Source organism: Rhinatrema bivittatum, chromosome 4 (assembly GCF_901001135.1).
Source record: "Rhinatrema bivittatum chromosome 4, aRhiBiv1.1, whole genome shotgun sequence".
In the NCBI taxonomy this organism is placed as follows: Eukaryota; Metazoa; Chordata; class Amphibia; order Gymnophiona; family Rhinatrematidae; genus Rhinatrema; species Rhinatrema bivittatum.
In genome coordinates this window covers 210,123,321-210,146,670 of record NC_042618.1, presented here as the reverse complement: position 1 = coordinate 210,146,670, position 23,350 = coordinate 210,123,321, and the positions used below count along the sequence as shown (strand labels likewise).

The following is a 23,350-nucleotide window of genomic DNA, read 5'->3' as shown; positions in this document are numbered from 1 at the left end:
ACAGTGCTACTTAGCCGGATGTCTTGATATCTGGTTAAGTAGCACATTATCCAGTCACACAGGGCTCAGAAGCAGGTCTAAGGTTATCCAGCTAACCTACCCAGATAGACCCGATATTTGGCTAAATTAGCTGCATAACTCAACCCCTCCCCGGAACTATAATTTAGCTGGCTGAGAGGCTGAATATGCCACATTTGCCATTTAGAGAGATAACTTTCAGGCCGATACAGTAAAGTTCGCGGGAGAGCGGGCGAGCGCCCGCTCTCCTGTGCGCGCGAGTCACTAAAAAAAAATTATTCAAATTAGGGCCAGCGGTAAAAAGAGGCGCTAGGGACACTAGCGCGTCCCTAGCGCCTCTTTTTTGACAGGAGCTGCGGCTGTCAGCGAGTTTGACAGCAGACGCTCAATTTTGCCGGCATCAGTTCTCAAACCCGCTGATAGCCACGGGTTCGGAAACCGGACGCCGGCAAAATTGAGCATCCGGTTTTCAACCCGCGAGCCGCGGGCCCATTAAAAATTTTTTTTTTTTAATTTTTAAATTATTTTTAACTTTTGGGACCTCCGACTTAATATAGCCATGATATTAAGTCGGAGGGTGTACAGAAAAGCAGTTTTTACGGTGCCGGCAGAAATTAACGCCTACCTTTAGGTAGGCACTAATTTCTGAAAGTAAAATGTGCGGCTTGGCTGCACATTTTACTTACTGAATCGCGCGGGAATAACTAATAGGGCCATCAACATGCATTTGCATGTTGCGGGCGCTATTAAGTTTCGGGAGGGTTGGACGCGCGTTTTCGACGCGCTATTATCCCTTACTGAATAAGGGGTAAAGCTAGCGTGTCGAAAACGCACTTCCAAATGCAGGTTAACAGTGCGCTCCGCCGGAGCGCAATGTACTGTATCGGCCTGTGAGTGAGTTATCCCTCTAAATGGCTTTTGAATATTGACCTCTATGTTATCATCTGTGACGCTGCCTGCACCAATTTTATAAAAAATGTAATAATTTAGTAATGCTGAATACTATTTACAAGGAGGAATAGACTTCAGAACCCGCATGCACTGTTCTTTTTGAATGCAAAAACATGCTGTTGGGTAATATCACAGGTCAAAAAACCTCCACGACCACCCAAATTTTATTGAAAAATGTTATATTGATAATAGTTATTTTTTAAACTATTTTTTGTATCTTTTTTTGTTCATTTAAAACTTCTCGTATTGTTGTGCTCCTGAATATAAAGAACAAAGCCGCTATAGGTTTATTCTAAGCTGGGGGAGGATCCTTGTTCTTCTCTCAATAAATGCCAAAGCCAACAATATAAACATAAACCTTTGTCACCTGCAGGCTTTTCTTTCTCCTTTTGGGCTGGCTTCGTGGAGGTCAGATCATGGTCTCCTCTCTTAGGCCCCATCCTAGCTCTCCTATTGTTTGTTTTTTTGGGATGGGGACTTGTGATCCTGGCCCTCCCATCTTTCTAGGATCCCAACCCACGGGCTTTTTCTTTTCTTTCCAGGCCATTCTTGCTTCTTCCAGGGTTTTTTTTCCCGCCCAGTGTTCCCTTTCTGCCGCTGTCTGTGCAGAGCGTAAAGCACAACCCTAGGCCCGACCCCCATTGCAGGAATAAACTGGCCCTCTCTCACGTCCAGGCCAAGCCCCACTGCAGAGACAAATCATACCTCTCTCATCGCCAGCAAGATCCCTGCTACAGGACTAAACCAATTATCTCTCATCCCCACCCCGATTTCTACTCCAGAAATAAACCAATCCTCGCTCACCAAAGTACTGATCTCTACTCCAGAGAATGTAAAAAAAAAAAAGAATTTCACCCCTACCCGAATTACTATTCCAGGGATAAACTAATGCTGTCACCCCCACCCCAATCTCTACTCCGGAAATAAACCAAGCCTCACTCCCACCCTGATCCTTACTGCAGAGATAAATCAGCACTCTCTCACCCCTATCCCAATGCCTGCTCCGGAAAACAACGCAATTTTTTTTCTCTCTCCCATCCTGATCATCGGACATCAAACAATCCTCTCCGACCCCACCCCGATCCCCGCTCCAGAAATAAGGCAATCCTCTCTCACTCTCCATCCTGATCCCTTCTGCACAGATACGGCGATCCTCTCTCACCCCAACACACCCTGCTGCACAGAAAAAGCAATGCCTAGCCATACACCTGCTGCAGAAATAAACGTAATCCTTTCTCGTCCTCATCCGCAAGGCTAAGCCAATCCTGTAGTCACACAAAGGTCTGCTGGACATGGATCCACAGAGGAGCTGCTTCTTGCGGACAGAACCCTGTTTCTGGGCCTGTCGCTGAGGCTGCGTGACCTTCTGGCACGACGCTCGTCTAGGTCTCCAATAGGGCACAACGTTCCCAGTGCCTGGCAGCAAACCTGGGAGCTGGGGTATATGAGTGTAGGACAGTAACTTCTGGGGGATAGCAAATAGCAGTAGCAGTCACAGCAAAAAAAAAAAAAGAGGCCCTGACCGCCACACAAACTCTGCTGTTAGCACTTTTAATGACATCTTTGGTGTGCCCAGATAAGCAGCTGCAGAAAGGCACTGCCTTTCAGCATGGCTTTGTTTAGATTTGTGTTTTAGGCTTTTGAGTCTTTCTGACTCACTTGGTGGCTACACCTCTTGACGGGACCTGAGCTGCTATCTTTCTGCTTTTGTTTCCAGGGCTTAGGGAGCCAGGTTCTCCTGGAGAGGGAGAAGGAGGGAAAGTTAGACCCCCCCCCCGGCCGATTCGTGGACTCCTCTTCTCTCCTTTCTGCTGTAAGAGCTCCACAACCTGTTCTACAAAGCCAAGGCTTGGCAGGGAGGAGGGAGGAAGAAGAAGAGGAAACACAGGTAGACTTTAGGTAAGTAAAAGAAGCTACAAAGGAGGAGGAGGAGGAAAAGAGGAAGGAAGGGAGAGATAGCTGTGGCAGGGGAAGTGGAAAGAGGAAAGGAAATATTGTATATAACGGAGAAAAAAAGGTAACCTGGCAAACGATGACAGATAAAGAGCAAAATGCCCCGCAGATGTTTAGGGCTGTAACTGCCCCTTCTCGTAGGTTACCCCCGTGCAGGTTCTGTTTTGGGACATGTGAGAGTGCCAAATATCAACTTCCAGGCAGGCTAAGTGCCACCACGAAAGAGGATCTCTTTATTTCCCTCACAATCTGTTGATGACAGCCGCCTGGAGGAAAAAAGCATCAGTGCCCACAGAGCAATATGGGGCACTAAAATGTATACAAAACACGCTGAGTAACTCCTACCCACTCCTCAGCTAATCTCAGCGGGGTGAATATTCAAAGGCATTTATCCGGATAACTTACGGTGTGAGATTTCTGCATGGGGGTAACCCCTGCACAGAGCAGCAGTTACAACTCTAAACACCTTGCTGGGCAGGTTGAATGGATCATTTGGACCTTATATCTGCCATCATTTACTATGTTTCTATGATCTCTTGCATTTCTGGTTTTTCACCAGTTTTCTCCTTCTTCAAACCTAAATCTTTGCGATGGACTGCCAGGAAATGGGCCTGGCCTGCTACTTGTTCTCGGTATATTTAGAGGAACTGGATCTCCTGGAAGCTCCAGTGCCCTCCCCTAAGCCATTCCAGGTTGACCTACAGTTCCCATCTCTCTCATTTTCTCCAGCCTGTGTAAACTGTCCAAAGCTTCCATGAATTATTAAAGAGCAGAGGAGTTTTTGGATATTATCTTTCACAGAGACTTCTTTCTCCAGCTGGCAGCTAACTAGTAACACAGCCTCGGAGCTCAGAGTCTCTCCTTGGAGCCTCCGCTGCCTGGTGGAACAGCTTCAGATCTGCAACGCTCCCTCCCAGCGTACAGCTGCCCCCAAAAAAACACAGCCTCAAAAAGCTCACCCAGTGCATAGCTGCCCAATAATACAGCCTCACACAACTGCAAAAGTCTTTCCCAGCACCTCTCTGCATGCACGGCCTCAGAAGTGGGAGAGCCTCTGCCAGTGCACGTCTGCCTTGTATCACAGCCTCAGAGCTGAGAAGATCTTCCCCAGCTGCCTATGAGGGATCAGCTGTGGGGAGAACTGCAGTCTCTTCAGACAGCTCATTCACTCATCCTCATTAATGGCCAATTCATTAAACAGAACAAAATTCCTTTGGTAGATCAGTTATCAGTTCTGTAACTCTGAATTTTTCTTCAGTTCTTCAAAAAGGAGTTACTTACAGAACACATTTTATATTATCATTCGGTTTCTGTGACAGATAATTCCGAGCATTTGCTTAAACTGATCCACACGGAGACAGGCAATCACCCCACAAGGGGATTTTGTACAGATACATCCATACAGAAATACGAAAACACCCCATGAAGAAATCCTGTACAGCCACATCTATACAGAGACTGAGAATCACCTCACAAGTGAATCCTGCAGGCACTTTCATAAGAGACAAAGAAACAACCAGCGAGGGGATCCTGTACGGACACTTGCAAAGAGAGATACAAAATCACCCCAGGAGGGAATCCTGTGCAGCCAAGACCAGATATAGACTGAGACTTGTCCCAGGAGGGACTCCTCTATAGCTATGTCCATACAGAGACAGAGAACCACCCACGAGTTAATCCTGTACAGCTTTTTCCCCCAACAAGGGAATCCTGAACAGCCGTGTGCATACAAACAGTGACGGATTTAGGGGTTTTCTACCCCCAGGCACTGTTGGTGCAATGGCCCCCCTCACCCCCTCCCCAATAAGGTAAGTCAACAGGGAGCAGAAGGTCTAGGCACAGCCCTATAGTTTCCTATGGTGGCTCAGGGGTAGAATCTGTGGCAAAAATAAGAAAACTTTGAAGCAAATTGGCAAACTTTTCCATCTTTTACATCACGATATAAAAATGAAGTAATTTTGCAACCTTGCTTTTGTCTGTATTTTTTTTTTCATTGGGTGAGGAAGAAACGAGATCTCAAGCAAGAGTAGAGAAAGGAGATCACAGAGACGGGAAAAGAAGAAGGAAAAGGGGAGAGGACCAGGGATGGGGATAGAAGAAAGAAAGGGGGTGAGAAGAAGGAGAGAGGACTGGGGATGGGGAGGATAGGGAGAGAAAGGACAGAGGATGGGAAGGATGAGATATGAGGGGGGGGGGGGAATCATGAATCAGGGATGAGGAAGGAGAAGGGAGGGGAGAGAGAGAGGATTAGTCTTGAGTTCTCAACTATTTCACCTTTACCTGCCTCTCCCTCACTTATATTCTCTACCCTTCCCCTAGCCTCCACCACTCTCTCCTTTCCTGAAGTCACAGTGGAGGAAACTGCTCATCTTCTCTTCCTCCAAATTCACTACTTGTTCCTCTGACCCGGTCTCCACCCAATTCCTCAGCTCCATCTCCACTGCAGTCATCTCTTCTATCTGTCACATCCTCAGTTTATCACTCTCCACTGCTACTATTCCTGCTGCCTTCAAATGTGCTGTAATCATATCACTCCTTAAAAAACCCTCACTGGATCCTAACTGTCCTGCCAACTATCGTCCTATCTCCCTTCTCCATTTTGCCTCCAAACCATGTGAACACGCTGTTCACTGCCGCTGTTTTGACTTTCTTACATCTCAAGCCATTCTTGATCCACTCCAGTCTGGCTTTCGCTCTCTACATTCAACTGAAACTGCCCTTACCAAAGTTTCTAATGACCTGTTTATGGCTAAAGTCAAAGGTCTTATCTCTATCCTTATCCTCCTTGACCTGTCTGCAGCTTTTGAAACTGCTGATCACCACCTACTCCTTGATACTCTGTCCTCACTTGGATTTCAGGACTCTGTCCTGTTTTGGTTCTCTTCTTACCTCTTCCATCACATTTTTAGCGTTTCCTCTGGTGGTTCCTCCTCTACTGCCATTCCACTATCAATCGGTATGCCTCAGGGCTCTGTCCTAGGCCATCTTCTCTTCTCACTATATACTAATTCCCTTGGTGCTCTGATTTCCTTTCATGGCTTTCAATACCATTTTTATGCTGATGACTTCCAGATCTACCTTTGTGCACCAGAAATTTCACCAGAAATCCAGTCCCAGATCTCGGCCTGCTTGTTTGAAATTGCTGCCTGGATGTCCTGCCGCCACCTTAAACTCAAAATGGCCAAGACTGAGCTCCTTATCTTTTCCCCCCAAGCTCACCTCCCCTCTTCCTCCTTTCTCTGTTTCTGTGGACAAAATGGTCATCATCCCAGTCCCATCAGGCCGAAATCTTGGAGTCCTCTTCAATTCCTCTCTTTCCTTCATGACGTACATCAAAAACACTGCTAAAAACGTGTCGTTTCTTTCTTTATAACGTTGCCAAAATCCGTCCTTTCCTTTCTGAACACACTACCAGAACCCTTAGCTATTCTCTCATCTCGTCCCACTTAGACTATTGCAACCTGCTCCTCAAAGATCTCCCGGCAAGCCTTCTCTGTTCAGTACAATCTGTCCTAAATTCAGCTGCACGCCTTATCTTTTGCCAAAGTTGTTATACTCACATAACCCCTCTTCTGAAGTCACTGCATTGGCTCCCTATCCCCTCCCGCATACAGTTCAAGCTCCTCTTTCTCACCTACAGATGTCTTCACTCTGCAGCACCTCACTACCTCTCCTCTCTTTTCTCTCTGCACCCCTCCTCACTCCTATCTGTGCCCTTCTCCTCTACTGCTAATTCCAGAATCCGTGCTTTCCATTTGGCTGTGCCGTGTGCTTGGATTAGTCTTCCTGAACTGGTGCGCCATGCTCCTGCTCTCTTTTCTTGCCATGTTTAAATCCCATCTAAAGACCCACCTTTTTGAAATCGCTTTTAAATCCTATGTCCGATTGTCTGCTTTTAGTCTTTTTAACTAACGTTATTTTCTTTTCTTTTTAACCATTGTCTTGCTTTATGAAATATCTCAAGTCTCTTGTCCTTTGTTTGTCTTTCAGAATGTAAGCTCTATTGAGCAGGGACAGTCTTTTTGTATTTTTATACAGTGCTGCATTTGTTGTGTGGTGCTATAAAAATGTTAAAAATGAGTAGCAATAGGAATGAGTAAGAGGAGAAGGGAGTAGGAGGAGTTGAGGGGTGGGTTCCAAGAAGAGGAAGGAAGGGAGGTTCTAGTATCTGAAGGAAGGGATCTGTGGTCAAGGGAAAGAAGATTTGAATAGCAATGGTGGCAGGGGGGGGACAGAGTATGTCTCTTCTGTGCTTCGGTTTTGCGCCCCCTTGTATTCCCTCTCTAAAATCCCATCTAATCTGGCACACACACACACATGCGACACCAATCCCTTCTATCTCACACCCATACACATACTGCTCCCTACTCTTTCCCTTCTCTCTCACACACAGACATGCTCTTCAGCCAGACCTCTCTCCCAATGATGCCGACTCAGCCCTTCCTAACCTCTTCAAACTGAACCCCCTTTGCTCTGTCTGCTAGACAAGGGACTTGATAAGGAAGCAGAGGGCTGTTCTATACTGAGGGAGATTCAGCAGATCTTGAGGGCAGCAAATCTTCAGCCAGCCTGCTGCCCCTAGACCTCTGCCACCCTAGGCACAGGCCCAGTGTGTACCTGCTAACAAATGCAGGCCTGGAGAGAGATCGAGAACCACCCCACGAGGGAATCCTGTACAGCCACATCCAGACAGAGATTCAGAATTATCCCACGAGGAATCCTGTACAGTCACATCCAGACAGAGATTCAGAATTATCCCACGAGGAATCCTGTACAGCCACATCCAGACAGAGATTCAGAATTATCCCACGAGGAATCCTGTACAGTCACTTCCATAAAGAGATGGAGATTCACCTAATGAGGGAATCATGTACAGCCATATCCAAACAGAAATAGAGAATCTCCCCCAAAGGAATCCTGTACAGCCACATCCATACACAGTTTTAGTACCCCCCTTTATGGGAATCCTGCACAGACATTTTTATACAGTGGTAGAGAATCACCCCACAAGGGAATCCTGTGAGAAAAAATCCAGACAGAGATACAGAATCATTCCATGAGGGAATCCTGTGCAGCCATGTCCACACAGACATTCTGAATCCCCAGTGAGGGAATCCTACGCAAACACTTCTATACAGAGACAGAGAATCACCTCACGAGGGAATCCTGTACAGCCATGTTCAGACAGAGTTATATAACCACTCCACAAGGGAATCCTGTACAGCCATGTTCAGACAGATACAGAGAACCACCCCACGAGGGAATTCTGTACAGCCATGTTCAGAAAGAGTTATATAACCACCCCACAAGGGAATCCTGTACAGCCATGTTCAGACAGATACAGAGAACCACCCCACGAGGGAATCCTGTCCAGCCATGTTCAGACGAGTTATATAACCACTCCACAAGGGAATCCTGTACAGCCATGTCCACACAGACATTCTGAATCTCCAGTGAGGGAATCCTACACAAACACTTTTATACAGAGAGAGAGAATCACCTCACGAGGGAATCCTGTACAGCCATGTTCAGACAGATACAGAGAACCACCCCAAGAGGGAATCCTGTACAGCCGCAAGCAGACAAGAGATACACAATCACCCGATTCAGGAATTACAGCAGGTGATGTTAAAGTCTGTGATTATTGTAGTTACTTCAGAAATCTGGCGGAATAATTCTCAAATGGGGGTCACTTTCATGTTTTCATCTTTTTTGGAAGAGAAAGGCGGGGGGAGGAGTTTGTCTAATAATTGAACCAGCTGTAAGCTCAGAACAGAGTGAAGATATTGTGTCTCAGATGTGGTTTAATATTTGTGGAATGAAATGGATGGTTCTGTAGAATGAGAGATATTTTGGCGGAATAAGTTATAGATTGGCAAACCTGAGAGGCTTATATTGATTGAAGTAATGGATGTAGACTGTAATATAAGACAAGGAAACAGTATCATGATGAGAGACTTCAAATTCCCAGATATAATTTTGGAGCCTTCCATATTATGAGGGGGGGTATTTTTACAATCATTAAGGGAAGGTAAAGGTGGCAGTGCTGAATCTAATTTGAGTGAGTTAGAAGAAATTTGTATTTGAAATATAAAATGATAAAATAAAGTTAGAAAGATGCTTATAAACTCATTTTTGTCCATCCCCTACCTCAAGAAATGAGAGAAGATCTGCTGTAGCTAAACTGAAGTAGAAGCTGGGTAGTAGTTAGGTAACCATGACCTGGTCTTTACCATTAACAGAAAAAGGAAAAAGTTCAGGGGTTGCATAGACATCCTTGCCTTCACAAAGGCAGATTCTGATGCCAACTCCGTGGTTCCATCTATACCAAAATAGTGCAACATAAAACTCCACTCAGAGAGGTGAAAGGAACTCAAAAGTTTACTGCCTGGAAGAAAAAAAGTGAAGGTGTGGAGGATCCGGGTGTGAATCCTCTCTCCACTGGAGCAGGTCAAGACTGGGTGCATCATGAAGGCGGTGTGCCCAGGCCTGGGGAGAGAAGGATGACAGCGGCCACTACTATGGTGGCCCCTGCCCCCCAAAATCAGCAGCACTGAGGGTACATCTCAGAGGACGTATCTCTCTAGCCCTAAGCTGCCTCGGCTTGCCCTGCAGTGATGGTGAAGCAAAGGGAGCTAGAGTAAAGAGACAACATAAAACAACATAAAGGCAGATTCAAAGCTAAATGAGGACAGCAGCAAACAATACACTGGAGGTAAAGTTCTTAATCCACTCCCTCTCAGAAAGAAGCAAGGGAAATGGAATATAAATCAAAGTGCATGACAAGCTAAGCAAAAAGGAAAGGAGTTGGAAAAGGAAAATAGAATGGCAAATGTGCTGAAACACTGTTTGGACAACAAGAATGATTAGATGACTGTAGGCGGCAGGGCTACTAAAGTCAGCCTAAAAACAGCAGAGGTAAGCGAAAGACTCTCAGAAAAAATGCGCACCGCAGAAACTGGCTCATTTGTAGATGACAGGAGCGATTTGCTGAATGGGTAACTCTGGAGCCCAGATTCAAAAGAATTCAAGTTTAGCCAATGGCATAGTCACTATAGGCGGAATAAAAGTATTTTAAATACATACATATATAAATCTTACCCATTCAATATTCCCTCCCATTACCCAGCTAAAGCGTGTGCAGATAAAATCGCTCCCCATACAAATGTAGCCAAGTAAGTAAGGTGCCAGGTCAGCTCTGTGACGGGGCTTTGCCTGTCACTAATTCAGTCCCCAGGATTCTTCCATCAGTAAGATAGTGGGGGGAGAGCAGTTTTGCATTTTGGAATCCTCCCACAGTTTATAAACCCTGGGAGCATGCTCAGTGGTCAGAGGGTTGGGTGTGGCTATAAGAGCCAGAAGGAAGGAGAGACCGCAGAGGGTTGAAGATAGAGATTCCCCCAGAATCTCAAGCAAAGAGCAGTCGGAGAAGTGGAATTTGAGGACAGAAGCTGGAGATCCCCTCAGGAGGTTTTGGCTCTGAGAAGATTTTGGAGTCTTAGGACCAGGACTCAGAGATTTGAAGAAGATTTTTGGAAAAGGCTGATCAGTCCAGAGGGAGGGGCATCCCCTCAATATCCCAAAGGTCTGGATCAGAAGTTTCTTTTTTGCATAAGTGACCAGGAAAGCTGGGGTGAAGGGAAGTATTAGCTTCTGGACTTTTTGCCCAGGCTGAAAGAGAAAGGCTGGGGTGAAGAGAAGCTGAAAGAAGTGAAGAGACGTGTAAAAAGCTTTGCATACAAGTTGAGAGTCGACCCACAGTTTGGGATTTTCGCTAAAGATAATAATGATGCAAGGAACATAGATAAGTAAACCATTTTTCCCACTGTATTCATTCTTTTGATGCTGAATTTTGTTTTGTGATACTGGACTGGATGTTGTTTTTATAAGTTGCAGTAAAGATTTTATTTTGAACACCACTTTTGGCATCCTTGCTCTTCTTTTGGTGACTGTGCTAGGGGCCCTGGAGATTAACTTCTCCTTCCCCCCCCCCAAAAAAAATCCGGATTCAAATCCGGACCCGTATCACCCCAAAGTGAAGGATAAAGCACCCAACACGGGGACCGGTTACAGCTCATTGCCAGGACTGGTTTTTAAAATTTAGCCAGATAATTTAGTAAGACCCAGCTAAATCTGTGCAAATCCAGATAAATAACTCTGCTGAATCAGACCATACAAAATTAAGCTGGATAAGCACTGCCGAATATCTGGATACATTTACCCAGTTATCCGTAGCTGCACTGTGGTTTTCAAATATCAACTCTTTTGAGCCCAGGTTTAACCAAAAAAAAAAAAAAGTGCAAGGATCCTGAAAAGATGGGGGATGGAATGCCTGTGACATCAGCAACATAGGAGCAGGGCAAGAAGTCCATCTCCCTGATGAATGCGAACAGGTACTCAACTCAGTCTCTGATGGATTCCATCAAAGGTTATTTGGTGAACTTCAGACCAGGTTTGATTCTTGCCAATAATGTTGTAGCAATATTTTTGTAGGTTTGAACAAGCACAAATTTGTTGGGTCAACTGGTTTTGTACCGTGCACAAAGCTGCACCCAAAAACTAGTGCACCCTAAAGAACTGCAGAGGTTTTGCAAAATACGTTTGCTTGCAGAATGGTAGAAATTGGATGAGAGGTTCTGCAGACACTATAAATTTGGCACAAATACAAAATTAATTGTACACATTAAAATGTGAAAGTTTTGGGGGTTTTTTTTTGTCCAGTACTTAATCTTCCCCTAGAGAGGCGATATTGAATCAGACAATTATAATGTAACAGCATCCTGGCTGGCCGGCTGGCGGCTCAGCGATGGCGCTGCACGCTGCTATGCGGGTGACCTAGATTTGATTCCTAGGTCAGGCCAACTAGGATTAGAACTGCTACAGAGTCAGCACTCATAACCTAGTGGGAAGGAGTCTCAGTCATCGCATAATGACCACACCTAGTAGCCTGATTTAGGGCCCGGGACTGCAGGAATCCAGGGGAAGGCCTGGTGCATGGACCTGTCTGTGCAATGATTCAGTTAGGCAACTTCAGAATGGAAAAATCAACAAATGGTTGTGAATTAAGGCTCCTGGTGCCAGGTTCCAGCACCTCCTCACGGTCACCCATTAAGACTGGTGTACCTCAAGGATCCGCTTTGTCGGCAGTACTTTTTAATGTATATTTGATGCCTTTATGTTGTTTACTTGGGAACCTTGGGATTCACCTCAAAATATGTGCAGATGATATCCAATTCTTTTTTCCCCATTAAAATCCAGTCGGACTTCCACTACACAATTTGCCTCTTTATGCTCGAGTACAATTCAAAGTTGGCTGATACATAGCAAGCTTTCTCTCAATGTCAAGAAATCTGAAATTATGATTTTCTCATGATTTCTTGCTGATAACTATCCGCAGTCCCTTGTATTTGACGTACACTGCATTCCAATTTCAAATACAGTACGCAACATTGATGTAATCAGGGATTCCACCTTGAACATGCGAGCTCACATTGTCTGTCTCAGACCTCTTTCACTAAGTTGCGCCTACTACATCACTTGAAACGAATTCTCGATCTTGTACTTCTTTGGACAGTTCTTCAATATCTTGTCCTATCTAGCCTAGATTACTGTAATGCCTTATATATTGGTTTTCTGCAAATTCCCTGCGGTCCCTTCAAAATCATTCAGAACTCAGCGGGCTGCTTGCTTACTGGTATAGCCATTCATGAAAATATTACCCCTGTACTTCAATCACTACATTGGCTTTCATTTCACTGGTGCATTCAATACAAACTGACAACTATAATTTTCAATTTACTAAACAATATGTCATCTCCTTGGTTTCCTCCCTAAAAGTCTACATCCCAACATATGTCCTTCGATATTCTAATTTGGGGTTACTCGACATCTCATCTCTTAAAGCTGCATATTTGGGCGAGATTTGGGAGAGAGCTTTTTCTATCATGGGTCCTGTATTTTGGAATTCCTTACCTGCAACTATTCACCATATTAAGGAACTGAAAGCCTTTAAGAAAGCGCTAAAATCCTATTTACTTAAAACCAAGTTTGATTCTCCTATTTGGATCTTCACATCTTACTCCTTTGTGCCGATAGTCATGATTTTTTTTTTGTATTTTTATTATTTGTGCTTGGTATTATTTTATGTTGTTACTATATGATTTATTTTATGTATGTAAATTGTACCTCACTCTGAACTATGAAGAGACGAGTAATAAATACGTTAAATAAATAAATGAGTCCAACACTGGTCCTGTGTGGTTCCATTATCAATTCCCATATATGTCTAATGTGGGTCCAATACGGATTCAGTGTGGCTTCTACTCAGTCCTTTGCATTTTATTTCATTACTGAAGACAGGAGTCATTATAATATTTCTCTTGTGATGTGACCTCCCATTTCTCAAGTAGCCAATATCAATGCCAGAAACAGATTATAAGCAGTCTTTCTGCTGCCAGGATACATGTTCCTACATTTATAATTTTGTGGAGTGTAGCTTTTTATGTACTCCATTGAAGTATACATGTTTCAGGCTGAAATTACTGGTGAAGGTAGGCGTTCTAAAAATACATACCATTGTTAAATGAGATTTCAGGGATGCCATACACAGTGTTCTGAATAATGAGCCTAACTATTAAATGCTGGCCGCATTTTCCTTGTTACTGGTTGAACTCTGGAAGTCCTCAGCTCCTGCTCAGAGCAGAACGTGGCTCCTCCGTTTCCAAAACACTTGGTTAAAACTAAATTAGTGAGTGAAATCCAAGCTGCAGTAGGTGGTAGTTAGAAGCCTGCCTGGGGAAATGCTTTGTGGAATGCAGAGACTGTATGTTGTGAGACAGGAAAAGAGATGGAGAGGAAGAGATAGACGGACAGAAAGAGAGAGGGAAAGAGAAATAGGAAGGGATGCAAACAGAGGCAAGAGGGAATGACAAAGCTAATTTGGAAGGGCTGAGAGGGAGGGAGGGATGGGGAGCTGAATGGGTGGAGACAGCAATCCAGGAGACAGCCTATTCCTAGAGATGAGTTATGTCATACATCATGAATTAGAACAGTGAGAGAATTAATTCACTGGAAAGTGATTTATAATAATAATGTTTAATAATTAAGCATGACAGAGCAGCTGGGGGGGGGGAGGGGGGAATGCCAATTATTTACACCCTATTCATTGTAAAGCACAGAAAAAGAACAATTAGTTATATTGGAAAAACTCACTGTCGACAAGGGCTATGCCTGCTGAACATGAGGCTAATCATGGTCTATGGGAGCCACTCAACAACCACAGCTACCATCAGTAATGCAGGTTGCTCATTACCAGGCATACTTGGGGGCCAGTCACATTTCACGGGCTACCCAGATCCAGCAGGGGCCATACCAGAACTACATGGGGCCATTCACAGCTAGCAGATACCACACATAGACCATTCATTATTCACAGCCACATCAGCTATGCAGGCTGCTCAGCATGAGCAGTGGCCACGTCAGCCACATGAGGGTCACGCAAAGCCAGCAGGCATCACATGCAGGGGTCACTCACAGTTGTGTCAATTACGCAAGCTGTTCCCAGCTAAAAAAGAAGTGTTTTATTTGCAGAGTAAAATGGAAACAAGGATCTAAACATTTCAAGATTAAAACAATCAAGCAAAAGTTGAACGAAGCATCGGAAAGACAAACAGGAAATCTCCAAGGGCGAGAAAGGATTCTAAACCAAATTTATTTTAAACACTGAGGGCAGCATCACTGTGAGCTTCCAAAAAAAAAAAAAAAAAGTTTATCAGACAGGAAATGTTTCTGGAGTTTAAGAAAAACAACCAAGTGAGGAGGTTAGTAAGAAAAACTAATAATTAACCTCTCCAGAGGAGCTCACACAGCAGTAAGGCGGAGGCCATTGCAGTATATATGATACCACATTATAGTGCTGCTGGGGAGTCACAGAACATCACTTTCTAGATATTTAACACCACTTCTTGTACTTGGGTCACAGGACGAATGACCACTTCCTAGTAGCAGAGCAAGTGACATCACTTCCTGAGCTGTTCAAAGAGCAAATAACTCCAATTGCTGTGCCAGTGCCACAGGACAGCTCACATCAACTACAAAACCAAGGACCCAAGGACAGATGGCTCTCTTTTGGAAGGACCCTGCTGCATGTGTGGATTTGTAGTCCTGTTTCTACTAGGGAAATTCATTAAATGGGATTAAACTAGCACCTGATCTACCTACCTTGACAAAACAGTACCAGTTAGTCATCCTATACCTCTCCTATAACCCAAGGTACCAGAAATGGCATACCTGATGTGGGTTAGGGCGCTCCAGTCTTTCAGATCCTTGCCCTGTCTTAGGACCGCCCCCCCCACACACACACACACCCATGCATCACACCTGCAGTGCCACAGACCTCTCGCACCACAATGTCACAGATCTCTGCACACAGCAGAAAGCAAATAGTAACATTGCTACATAGTAAGGAAAGACAGATTGCCCCATTCAGTTTGTCCTCTCTGATACTCTACCAAGTTAGGGAGATGAGCGTTCAAAGTTCCATTGCCCAAACCAACCTTATCTCTCCTCCCGACCCCCGAGCCTCTACTTATCCTCTCCCACCATCTTCCAAGTATGTCTCTCTCATTTTTACTAGCTGTTACCCCTCACTAGCCCCTTTTCACCATGCTCTGGGTCTGTCCCAAACAGTTTTACAGTCCAGAACGGTTTTGGCTGCCACCTCCTCTGCTGCTAGACTATTCCAGGCATCAATGACCCTCTCAATAAAAATGAATCAGATTTGCAAAAGTGTGCCCCCCAGTACCTTTTGCCCTTTCTGGTTACCAGAGCTCCGCTGTATTTCTTTCTTTTCCTCATGTCCTTGATTCTCTCTCGCTCCTTCCTTCACTCCCTCCTTCCTCACAATTCTCCTTTCCCCGCAACCTATTTTCTGTCTCCTGTTTTCCCCTCCCCTCAACTCCTTGTTTTACTCTCTCTTTCCTGCACCTCACCATTTCCCAGCACGCGCACACATTCCCCACGCTCACCTCACTGTGCCCCAACATATGCGCACTTTGACACACACCTCACTGTCATCACAAAAACAAAGTACCACCAAACTCAATGGTGTACTGTACTCATAAACTGATAACCAAAACATAAATAACTGTAAGCCACATTATGAAGATCAGCCCAAAGCTGTGTATTCATACATCCCGGTTTTTAAATTTGGAAAATATTTTGAAAAATACTTAATTGCATGTGGTGGAAAACACACAATCAAATCTCTCTTATGCACTTGATCTATATTGTGTTTAGGATAATTTTATGGAAATCAGAAGAAAAAAATGTCACCAAAATATTAAAAAAATAAATCTGAAGGTATAATGGTACAAATTTCTTAATTTCTGGATTATTAGATATTATTATAGGAGGAGAAATACTTTAGAATACATGACTGGAATGTAGAATAAAACCAACTAAGATGTCTCCAATCATCAATCCTGAAAAACTTCCTCATGTATACAATTTATTTATTTAAAAACTTTTATATACCGTTGTTCCATATGCTATCACAATGGTTTACATTAAAAAGAAATAAGAATACAATACAAAACTAAACAAAGGTAAAATTATAAATACAAACTAAAAATAACAATAAAAATAACAGATTGATAAACTAAATAATATCATTAAAATAATTTAAAATAAATGACGGTAAAAACAAAAAGATAAAATAAGGCAAATAAGAGCAATCAGCCTCCTTTCACAAAAACTCGACAGACATATCATTAGCTGCTCCTGCAAATCTAACAAACTTGTCAGCGACGAAGAGAATGAATAAACAAAGGAATCATATCAATCGCACCCTTCAAAAGTCTTTTTAAAAAGCCATGTTAGTGAAAAAGATTAGAAGTGACATAGCCCTTTCACACATATTGGATTGATAAATATTCTGAACACCTGGAATATACTTCTTCAGAATAAACTATTAGTTATCTTTTTAAGTGAAAATCAAGTTGATAATAGGCGAACCATCATGAAGATCGAGTTTTGGTGTGACACCAAGTATAACGTGGCTGAAATGATGCCCTGAGGCAGCTATAGGCGAAACGTGGGTCACACCAGCATTTCTGCGTCTTTTTGCACCTAAAATACACTGGATTTTCACTTTAAAAGATAGCTAATGGTCTTCTTCTGAAGACATATTTATATTCCAGGTGTTCAGAAAAGTTACCAAGCCAATATTTGTGAAAGAGCTATGTCAGTCATTCTAAGATTTTTCACTAAGGCACTGTTAAGACTGCACACTTGGACCAAAGATTGGAGGTATTTTAGCAGATTTTGTTCTACATTACAGCAGCGTATTCCAAGGTCTTTTTCTTCCTATAATAAAATATAATAATTTAGAGATTAAGAAATTTGTACCTTTACACCTTGGGATTTATTTTTTTTACATTTTGGTGACGTTTTTCTTCCACCTTTCATTGCATTTACTTCACCCACCAGACTTATGTCTGAGAGGATAGTTTTCTAACAGCTGATGTAGGGCTAAAGTCTGCAAGTACTTTGGCCCGAATTTTTAAAGCAGACTTACGTGCGTACATCCACTTTGAAGCTTTGTGGGCTGTCCCGGTATGTGCGTAGACATACACGCAGAGCGTTACATCTGCTCCTGAGCAGCTGTGATTTTTTGAGTTTACATTGATGTGCATACATTTGAAAATCAAAAATACGAGCATCAATCCTGTCCCTGCTCAACTCTGCCTCTTGGCATGCCTCTTCCTAGTGCAGGTAAAGTGGACATGAGGTTTTACGTGTACTTTAAAAATGCACAACCCCCTAACTGATTTTCAAAGCGCCATTTTTGTGCATAAAACAGGGTTTTGTGCATAAAACAGGGTTTTATGTGGGTAATTTGCATTGAAAATCTAGCCATAAGTGTTCCATTCAGAGAATATTCCAGAGATTGTTTTTCTTGATTGTGATTTTTTTCCCCTAGTTTATGAGTTCAGTACAGTGTTGTGTTTTGGTGGTGGCAATACTCTTGTGATTACAGTGTTTGGGTGGTACTTTTTGCTTCTCTTTTACTGCCCACCTCATTGTCACCAGCAAATACATGCCCTCATCAGACCTTATTGTCCCCATGTGCATACTTCTGTCACACCTGTCTCCAGCACATGCATGCTCCTGTCAGACATGTTACCATCCCCCAGCACATGCACTATCTTGTCACTGACATCACTACTTCGCCTGCATGTACGCAGCCCTCACACACACCTCACCATCTGGCAGTGAATGCACATGCCTGTCACACACCTCAGTGGAACCAGCACCTGCATGCTCCTGTCATGTCCCTTGCTGTCCCCCCCATGATTCTCTTATAAGCCTAAATGTCCCCTCTCCCGCTCCCATACACATACACGCGCCTTTCGCACCCCTCAGCACACACACAATCTTACTACGGCATCCCAGCATACATGTACACACCTGTATTGCACATCACTGTCTCCTGACACATGTGCAACTGCGGTTAAACCTCACTAGCCCAAGCACATGCACAATCTTGTTAGATGTCCCACAGCCCACACTCGTTCCAGTCACACACTTTGCTTTTACCCAGGAGCACAAACATTGTTTATCAGAACTAATCCAGTAATTTAATATAGGATACAAAGAACAGGCGACACATAGCAGAGACTGTTAGCAGCACCTCTGCTTACCTGATTAGCAAGATTTCAACCTCACCCCCTGTTTCATCTCACCAGTACCCCTGGATGGCGGGTGCACTATGTGTTGGGTCTCACATTCTGTGCAGCAGAGAAATAATCTGTGGGTGGATCATTCTTAAGAAGAATATATTGAAGACATGAAAAAAGTTACCTGTGATGTGGAGGTACATCCTCTCAGTAATTACCTGTATTGTATCACAGAAAGGACAACAGATCCCTAAGAGATCAGAGAATTGTGAAAGTGCTTCAGCGGAAAACTTGCCCTATAGCTCCAGGGGAAAAAGGGAGCACGGGCCTGTATACACCGTATCCCCTAATACATCTACAAAATACAGGCCGCGTCCTAGCACAAGGCTGAAAGGAAAGCTGCTGTTTCTCATCAAGGGCTCAGCCCTGTGTGCGGGAGACAATAGCAGTATGTGTGTCTGTAAGAGACAGTCTTATGCGTGGCACAATATCTGTATGCGTTCTGTAAGACAGTCACTGCTGGGCAGATGGGCAGACTAGATAGACCATAGAGTCTTTATCTGCACTCATGTTTCTATGTTTCTACTATCAGCACCTAGGTTTGAGACCACTACGTATGTGACGGCGTGTGGAGAGTCATGTCACAGACACGCATTTCCCTTTGGGGCAAGGAGCAATTTGAAAAAATAACAATCCATGCAAATGTCTGCTGACTTTCTGCTGTGAAGCGCTACCTTCTAGATCAGCAAGCACCGCATGCAGAGTTCATACCTGACTCCATGTCACAAGGAGAACAATCCAGTCCAGGTTTTACCCTGTCGCATGCTGCAGGGTGAAATTTGAACTGGATTAGCCTGTTCCTTATGACAACTGTGGAGGAGGGGGTGCTTAAAGCAAGCCAGAACACCTCTATGCCTCTTGGTTCGGAGGGAGCAAAATCCTCAGACCCAGTCAGCAGTATCTCTTCTATGTCAGCTATGACACAGGTTCAGAGGATGGTGCCTCAGACTTACACCTTAGCACTGCCAAGAAGTGGGGGGGAGAACGGATGTCAAGAACACACATTTTCATTGCCAGGGGAGGGATGTCCAGAGCATATATTAACACTGCCTGGGGAGAGAGGACTGCTACATGTTAGCATTCCTATGGGAGGGGTATCTGGGGCATACGTTTTGGCACTATCTTGGGGAGGAATGATGGCTATGTGTTAGCACTCTCATGGGAGGGGTGAGTGGGGCACACATTAGCCCTGCCTGTGGAGGGATGTCTGCTACCTGTTAGTATTGCCATGGGAAGGGTGTGTGTGGCATTAGCAGCGACAGGATAGGGGAATTAGATGTATCAGAAGGCAAACACTACATGTTACAGATCAGATTGCCTGCTATGCCCAATGGCACTGCTTTCTGCTGTATTTGTTGTGTCACTGACATACACTGCATGATACTTGGTTTTTTTTTGGCCCAGCTGTTTTGGCTTTCAGGGTCAAACTGGAACCGGCCTCTGTTGGGTTTGGGCACCACCAGTCTTCATTCACAATTGCCCAGTGACTTTTTTTTTTCCTATTGTGTAGATCCCTTCTCAGCTTGCACAGTGCAGCCCTTGCAGTGACAGTCCACAGCAGAGGGGGCACGCACCAGGGCTCCTCATAGAACCCTGCAGCCGTGGCCCTAAATTCAGCCACCAGGTGTCACCACTGCACGATGACTGGGACCCTGACCCCGAAACAGAATCCAATTCCTCTGGAGGACAGTTTGCAGCACTGCGGCTGGGGCCCCCTCCATGGTACATTTTTTTTTTAGAGAATTCCGATTTGTGTGTGTGCTGGGGGGGGGGGGGGTCTGTGGCACATTACATACTACACAGCATGTGGGTCCCTGCTTTCTAAGATTACTGCTACTTATTTCTGTCATGCTACTAGAGACACGCAGTGCTGTGTGTGCGTTGAGGGCTGTGGTGGACTTGTTACAGCAGACAGATTAGACACAACATGAGGTCGGCTGTCCTGCAGTGTTTCTCTTCTTTCTGTGTGTGCGTGTGCACATGGGATCTGTGGCACTCATTACAGTGTGGTTTTGGCTTCCCTGCTTAGTGTCTGAACTGAAGGGAGGGGGGTATGGCTGAGTGGCACATGTTACATGCTAGATACAGGGAGGGTTTCTGCTCTCTGTGTGTGGGTTACAGGTCAGTCAGTGGCACCTAAGATATTAAAGGGTGAGTCTGACTACCCTGCGGGGAATTTCAGTGTGGGCTTGGAATCGATGGTACACAAAATGTTGCATAGCATGTGGGATTCGAAGGTCAGTGGCACATGTTTCATGTTACACATTTGAGTGCTAAGGATGTAGAGATCGGTGGGGGACCTCAAAGGAGCCAGCAAACTACTGCTGGAAATGTGAAACAAGGGGATTGGAGGTGGAGAGAGAGAAGAAAAAAACCGAAGGGTGCAGGGAAAGCAGCACAACAAAAGGAGAAGGCTTGGGGAGTCTGAGCCCTTCTTAAAGTCTAACCCCCCTTGCATGCAGAAGTGCATGTGGGAGGCAGGATGCAAAACTGCTTTGAAACTGCAACTAAATCCCAAAAAAGGAAGAAAAGGAGGAGACGAAGGAAGCAGAGGAAAAAAATCAGAACAAAAAGAGAAGAAACAAAGGAAGAAAGAAGAAAAACGGGGAGAGGCAGGAGCCCTGCAGCAGGGGAACCGAAGCACTGGATGCATTTCTTTGACCTGCCTTCCTGCTTGGAATTAGAGGGGGCTTTTCCCACCCAGCCCCTCTGTGATGAGAGCGGTATCAGAGGGGCAGTAACCCCAGCAAACGGTGCGGACCCTGGCCACACGTCGAGATGTGGGATGGTTAAAAGGCGGCTGCTGGTAATGAAAGGACAGGAGAGCATCCTTCCAAGCATCAGATCCCAGCAGGGGTAGAGGTGGAGGGGGATGGGGGGGACAAGATGAGCCGACTTCAAAGCTTTGCTTTTGTAATTGATTTCTCCCCCCATCCTGTCCTCTTTTTGAATTTTTTTTTTCTGCAGCTGAAATGTTAATTAAATATAAAGTGACAGGTTGAATTTGTCCCCTACAATGATTCTCGTTGGTTTTAAGGGAAAACTCTTTTATCTGCACAATAATGCTTCACTAAAAAAAGAGAGAGAGAGTGCGAAAGAGAGAATGGGAGAGAGTGCCTGGCATTCAGAGAGAGAAATAGACAGGTAAGGAGAGACAATAACACCTGAGAGAAAAAGTGGCACAAAGAGAGAATTAGAGCAACAGTGGAGAATGTGTGAAATGGGAGGGAGCGGGGAAGGGATAGTGATTTGGTAAAGAGAGGTCGCTAGGGAAAGAAAGAATAACCCAGAAAAAGAAAACGAGAGGATAAAAGCGCTGAATACAGAGCCAAAAAGAGTGAGCCAGAAGAAAACCAGATAGAAAGAGCAAGATCGGGGGGGGAGGACAGCAAATAGGCAAGGAGGATAATAAGGCGGTCTGCCCAGCACTTCATGGCATTGGACATCCCGCGGTAGGACCTACCTCAGCAGATGTCAGGATGTGGTGAGCGGTACAGGTCAGCTCTCACCGCTAGGGTCAGAGGAGTATGAAGTCCCACCTGAGATCCTAGAACAGGCTCCACGAGGTCTACAAGCACCTGCAATCCAAGCACAGGTCCAAGAGTGGGTGAAATCCAGGGACAAGGTCCACTCGGTCCAAAAGCACCTGGAATCCACTAGAACACCTGAGATCCAGGCACAGGTTCTACCAGATCCAAGGACACCTGAGCTCTGGGTTCTGGCAGGACCTGAGATCCAAGCACCGATTCCACCAAAACCAAGGCAGTGCACGATCCGATTGCGGGTTCTGCCAGTTCGGAAAGCACAGAAAATCCAAGTCCAGAAGCACCTGAGACCCGGTCAGAGTCGCTTTCGGGAGAGCAGAAAGCCCAGGAACAGCTCCCTGAAATAATATGCCAGCCTCTCCGAGACCCAGGAGTCTCAGCCACCAAACAAACATTTAAGCCGAAAATCTTCCCACGAATCCTCGCTGCGGGCCCGGGGGAGCGCAGGTGAGCGGGGGGAGCGTAGGTAAGGAGCAGGCGCTGCCCTGTGCTGAGCTCCGGCTCGCACGCAGGCAGAGAGAGAGAGGAGGGGAAGCGGGCAGCCGCCTGCCAAAACTCACACTGCACAGCAGAGTTCCCCGGCTGAGCAGGCAAGTGGCCTCCAGCTCCTGCGATTTGCATAGCCCCTCCCCCTCGCAGCTCCTTGGAAGAGGTGGAGGGGAGGGAGGAGAAACGTGCGAGAGAGAGAGAGAGACGGAGTATTGCCCCGGCCACCTGAATGGCCCTTCTCAGCCAGCCCCCGGCAGAGGCCGGAGCAAGCCAGGGCACCAACTTCCAGAAGCTGTGCGTATGTCTGTCTTGCAGAGTCCGCCTCATCTAACTCTGAAATCATACAACTCTCTCGCTCTCTCTGTTCTTCTACCCATTGCTATTAATGTAAGCTTTTGTGTGACAAATCGTTCTCATGTGACGCCCTGTGTGGCACAAATCTCGGGCGGGCAAGGTTCGAGCCTCCCAATTTCCTCTCCGTCTCCCTTATTCTCTGTTCTCCCCTTCCCCCCCCCCCAGTATTTCCAAGCTTCCGTCATTAAGTCGGGCCACGTGAAAGCAGTGCAGGGACCTTCTGTAAAGTTTAATCACACATCCACCCAAGACTAGACTCTAGTCCACTGCGAGTTTCTTTCCCACCTCTCAAGACTGCCTTTT

General features: G+C 45.1%; 1 protein-coding gene across 4 annotated transcripts in view; it reads right to left on the bottom strand.

The window, feature by feature from the left end:
- The window catches only part of SEMA3F (semaphorin 3F), a 418,190-nt gene extending 395,177 nt beyond the window's left edge, over positions 1-23,013 (bottom strand). For 2 of the 4 annotated variants that reach the window (XM_029599642.1, XM_029599641.1), the window contains exon 1: positions 22,123-23,007. The gene's annotated coding sequence lies outside the window, so the exon portion shown is untranslated. Of the gene's footprint in view, positions 1-22,122 lie in introns of all 4 variants that reach the window. The other 2 variants (XM_029599645.1, XM_029599643.1) reach the window with 2 other exon arrangements.
- Between the last annotated feature and the right edge of the window lie 337 nt (positions 23,014-23,350).